Below are 6,134 nucleotides of genomic sequence, written 5' to 3' on the forward strand. Positions count from 1 at the left end.
GACCCATCCATCCACCCTGACCTCTTCCCTATACACAGACTTTGATTAGAAGCGTAGTTTTTTGTGTTTCAATTCTCTCTGCAGCTGTCTACAGTCAATTTCCCCCTACTCCCTCTCCTCTTCCTCTGTAGTTTTTGCGTCTGTTTCCCTGTTCCTCTTCATGTCTTTATCTTTTCAAGTATGTCTCTCCATGCCCGTCTGTCTCTCTCCCTGTAACAGATTGTGGGTCAGGCCCGAACAGACGATATCCGAGATGAGCAGCAGTTATTAAAAACGTCACGGCACAATTACCTTCCTGACAGATGACATCACCGTGACATCATCATCATCATCATCATTGTGTGTCCCACTCTGTCTGATGCTGAAGGTCACCTTGCTTTGAACAAACCAAAGTCCATTTCTGCAGCAACACTTTGGGCAGACAAAAAGTAATTACTGGAGTTCATCTCTGACAGTTAACCTGTGGCATCATCTGTAATATTTAACATGTAAGTAACAATTCACATTTATTAGAAGTACCGCAAAACTGGCATCACATAGAGGTAAAAAAAAAAAAGTTTCAGGACGGCTTACAAGTCTTACAACTCTTACATGAAGGCAATGACCTTACTCTAATAATTTAAGAAAATGAATAAGTGATTTGTGAGTTTGATTTAGTAAAATACATGAACTAATTTGAGGATACATAACTTCATTGAGTCAATTTATGACTTTTTTCCACGTGCAATTAGCAGACAAAACTCTGCTTCCGTAAATCAGAGGTGCTAGTATTAAATGTGATTTGTTAAAAAAAAAAAAATCCCTGAATTCTTGAGCACTCACAGATGGTAAAAACAGATTAATCACCTCATCGCCACAAAATGAACCAAATCAAGCGCCCCTTTTTTTCTGTTTAATATCTGAAACTGATCCAACTCTCCCCCTTTAGGCCCCCGTCAGCTCTCACAGCACCCCTCCCCCCCTTTACATGCCATCATTTATTAATGGTAAGAGGTCTGCATAAAGCATTAGCCGTGTTTGTGATAAACCATTAGTGATGTATTTCATTTCTCAGTAGGAAACGGAGGAGCGTTGGGGGCCGTTAATATCCGTTAATGTTAAGAGGCGGCGGAAGGGGAAGAGGTTCCTCCCTCTGAGGTGATTAGACCCGTCCATTTAGTTAGAGGACACACACACACACACACATGCACACGGTTTCATCCACAGCCCTGTGTACATACGGAATATGCACACATATTAACATACAAACACACCTGCGTATACTTGTGCATGTATGATTTAGCATGATTTACACACACACACACACACACACACACACACACAGACACGCACACACACTCTGCCTATTTTCCAGTTAGTGGAAAGTACATACAGTAGTAAGTACTTTAGTAAAAGTAAGAAGTACTGTACTAAAGTACAATTTTGAGGTACTTAACCGTTGCCACAAAACCGTGTTAAATATTACACACAGAGTTTTTTTTAAAAAGCAAAACACAGAAACAGTCCACTAATAACCACATAAACTAACCGGATTGTATGACTGTCTCATCTATACCTCTGATCAATAGAAAACTTAACACTCATTCATTATCTGTAGCCGCTTATCCTATTCGCAGGGGGATTGGAGCCCAGCTGACATTGGGCGAAGGCGGCGTACACCCTGGACAGGTTGCCAGACTATCACAGGGCTGACACATAGAGACAGACAACTATTCACGCTCACATTCACACCTATACGGGCAATTTAGAGTCAACGATAAACCTAACCTGCATGTCTTTGGACCGGAGGAAACCGGAGAACCCAGAGGAAACCCACGTTAACACGGGGAGAACATGCAAACTCCACGCACCACCGTGCCAACCCAAAACTTCATTATAATCAACCTAAATCTAACAACAGGAGGGTAAAAACACCTTTAAGACAGTGATGAGACCTGATGTCCCTGGATATAATGACCAGGCTTTGCATACAGTATACGTTTTGCTGCTGCCCCCGTCCACAGCAGTACATTGCTTTGCTCCCGTGCTGGTACTTCTGTCTGTTTCTCCAAACTGGAGGCGTGCCGACCGTCATCTACTGTAGGTAACACACTGACTATGGATAAGTACCTTGTACAACCCAGCTTCAAAAAATCTGAACTATCCCTTTAATGTTGCATATACACCTCTTACCGCATTAACATGCATTTCTCCTGTTCTAGATAAGATATACAGATACAGATTGCATGTTCATGACAGGGAGAAATGGGGCTTTTCCTCTGGTTGGATGAATCCAACCTTCCCATTGGCTGGTGTTCCGCAGAGCCATCAGGTAGAAACATGTCCGTGTGTGTGTGTGTGTGTGTGTGTGTGTTGACAGTGTTTTAGTGTCTAGTGCTGTCCTCTAATCACAGTGATTATATCTCCTCAACAATCAACTCTGATTGTTCAGCAAAACACACATCAATTATCTTTGTAACACTGCAGAACTACCCTTTAATCTCAGTCCTGTGTGTGTGTGTGTGTGTGTGTGTGTGTGTTTGTGTGTTGGTCTCTGGTGTTTTAGCACACAGGATAAGATATAAATTAGTAATGATGAGCATGCTGCTGGTGTGACTGTGTGTGTCACTACAATGTTCATCTTCATAGCTCAGATGCATTTTAGATCCCTTCAAAACAACAGAGAACAATCTCCACTCGGCGTCCGATATTCTCCTGGTTTACTCTTTCTTTAAGTTTGTTATTTATCTATATTATAATCAATCACAGTAAAAAAAAACACCTGTATATAAAGCAGACTTTGTATTGTACTGAAAATATTCATGATTTTATGCAGTTTCATAAATCACATTCATTTACTGCGTTCATTTAACAACTCTAAATTTTTTATTTTGGCGAAGAAAAACTAGCATGGTCATTTTCAAAGGGGTCCCTTGACCTCTGACCTCAAGATATGTGAATGAAAATGGGTTCTATGGGTACCCACGAGTCTCCCCTTTACAGACATGCCCACTTTATGATAATCACATGCAGTTTGGGGCAAGTCATAGTCAAGTCAGCACACTGACACACTGACAGCTGTTGTTGCCTGTTGGGCTGCAGTTTGCCATGTTGTGATTTGAGCATATTGTTTATGCTAAATGCAGTACCTGTGAGGGTTTCTGGACAATATTTATCATTGTTTTGTGTTGTTAATTGATTTCCAATAATAAATATATACATACATTTGCATAAAGCAGCATATTTGTCCACTCCCATGTTGATAAGAGTATTAAATACTTGACAAATCTCCCTATAAGGTACTTAAAGGACTTTCCTACGCACCTGTCTGAATACAGGTATGCAAAGATAATATTTTTCCTGTAAAATACAATACATTAATATATTTATATATTAATAATCAAGCCAAAGACAAACAAATACTCCCATAAACACCACAAAACAAAATTAATAAGGTGTATAAAATGTTCAACCACTGATCTACATTGGACAGGAAAGAAGTTTGCTGCATGAAAATGCTCAAATTGAAGCCATGGAATAGCATCTCAAATATTTAAAAACAAATGCCCAAAAATAAAATAAAAAGAAATAAAATCAAAGCATCAGTCAGCCGCTGCCTGGAGCCCTGCAGTGTCACAGCCTCAGTCTCAGTGTAATAAGTCAACCGCTAATTACTGAACAAGTGAGATTACAACCTGAGTGTGTTCCAGCTGCCGGCCGCTTGTCAAACATCCCTCCAGCAGAAATCAATAGGTCATCATCTCTACATATTACTACATCTCAGGAGGAGGGGGCATGAGGAGGAGGAGGAGGAGAGGAGAAATTAAAGCAAGGAAGGGAAGAGAGTAGAAAAAAGGAAGAGAGGTAAAAAAAAAAAAAAATGCCATGTCTGTGTTGTTGCCATTGCTGGATATGAGAACAAATTCATGTCTTTACGTAAATGTTTATTTTTGATGAAGGACTACAGTATGCTACAACCCAGTTAGTAGCATTTTGTAACCATTAATCACTATTGATCACTAATAAATTAGTGACTGCAGGCAAGAAAACCACTAATTTAGGTTCAGGCAAGAAAACCACTTAGTTAGGGTAAGGGAAAACGTCATGGTTGTGCTTAAAATAAGTAAGTAAACTAACTAAAACTCTGACTCCAGTCGCCACATGATGGCTGTTTTCATCAAATTTCAACACATCCTCATCCCAACTCGTCACAAACTGCCGCTTCGTCACGTCCCTTGGCATTGCTTTAGTTTTTAGCATCAAAACCACTATAGTTAGGTTTAGGAAAGAACTACTTGGTTTGGTTTAAAACTACTATGTTTGTACGATGAAAATGACACCGAACATTGTGAACATGGGACACGAACGAACAGCTGATTGTAACATGATGCACGGGACACAAACAGCAGTCTGCTGGATGAAAGCTGCGTGTTTGTTCAGCCCGTTCGCACGAAAAGGCGTATAAATGCCACAATAATGCGCAAGGCGTTTAGCGTGCAATAAGTACGCCTTTCTTGATTTCTGTACTGACTGCAATGTAAACACATCCGCGTATAAATACTACAGTAAGGGTTAGTGACGTAATATAAAAAGCGAGAAAGACCAATTATGCTGGATGGGTCCAACAAACACAGGACTTTTAACCAAAAGACCCGTGTTCAAGACCGTTGTTGACCGGTGTTGTGTTTTGTAAGTTACGTTAGTGACATTTGTCACTATTGTCACGTGTTTTTTGTTGAAGTTTATGACGTTTACTTCTGTAATTATTTGCGTATGAGTTTTACTTAGTTTACTTACTTATTTTAAGCCCAACCATGACGTTTTCCCTTACCCTAACTAAGTAGTTTTCTTGCCTGAATCTAAGTTAGTGGTTTTCTTGGCTAAGCCCAACTGCGGACGTTTGCGTGGCATACAAATGACATGCGAAAAGCGGCGTGCAAATGACACAGGAAAAGGCTAAAATGCGTACTCATGACACGCGGTCATGTCCGTGTATTGTCGTGATATTTATACGCCTTACCATAAGACCGGGTTGGTTTGTTGGACCCATCAACCTCCTCTGTGTTTTCACTCTTTAAACTACGTCACCACACTCCCGGCGTTCTTTATCAGAGCATTTATCAGAATACATCAACCATTGGCCATTGTTCTAAAAGAGACATTGATAGCAACAATCAGTCAGTAAACAGTCAGCACATCAATCGTTAAACTTGTTAAACTGGGAAACTACAAAGCAGCTACAAGTGTGTGTGTGTGTATCAACAGACAGACACTCTTAACTGATATCCACTTAAAATGTGCCGCTGAGTTGCAGTCAATGATTAAACAATTGAGTCTGAGAGGCCGAGCAAGTGATGGGGTGTGTGAGCTAATATTTGGATGGATATTGATTGTCATTTTTACAGGTCATTTCCTCTGAAGATGATTAATATGTCTGTTTCTCATTCATCCTACGGTCCATAGTCTCTGTTGTTTAACCCCTCCCCCTCCGGGCTGCATCGGCCTCAGAGGACACCGAGGAAGACTGGTGAGCAGGAGTTCGCTAGTTGGAATCCAATGGAGGACATATTTAATACTGAGCTTATTAATATAGCCTAAATGTTCTTTAACAATAGGTAGGGTGTCAGCCTCAACCCTCTTTTTGAAGGACATTATACCCAGATTAAAGTTGCAAAATGTTCATACTAAATGTATCTGCAAAATGCTCAATGACAACTTATTTTATCTGTTTTTCTACACAGTTGTGGCAGCTAATGTTTAATTCCAAAGTTCTATTTAGGCAACAGAGAAAGATCGTGGTCTCGGTAAACGTCCACACGGACTTGAAGCACAAGACAGGATTTTTACTTTTTCAATATCCAACCAAAATCACGATCTTTCCACCCGATTCCACTGTTATCAGGCCATTAGATAGGCGTTATCAGTCGCTATGAGCACTTTTTATGCATTCTGGTCAAACGCACATTGATCACATCTTCTAATATGAATAGATTTCTTCTGGGATTCTGATGAAAATGAAGCAGATGTAAAAATGAATTATGTAATCTCCTCTCTGTTGTATCTCTGCCACTATCTAGTCCTCTCTCCCACTCCTCTTGTGTCACTCACTCTCTTTCCCTTAATCACATTTACTTTCATTTTCACCTTCATCATCT

Source organism: Sebastes fasciatus, chromosome 19, assembly GCF_043250625.1.
Source record: "Sebastes fasciatus isolate fSebFas1 chromosome 19, fSebFas1.pri, whole genome shotgun sequence".
Taxonomy (NCBI): Eukaryota; Metazoa; Chordata; class Actinopteri; order Perciformes; family Sebastidae; genus Sebastes; species Sebastes fasciatus.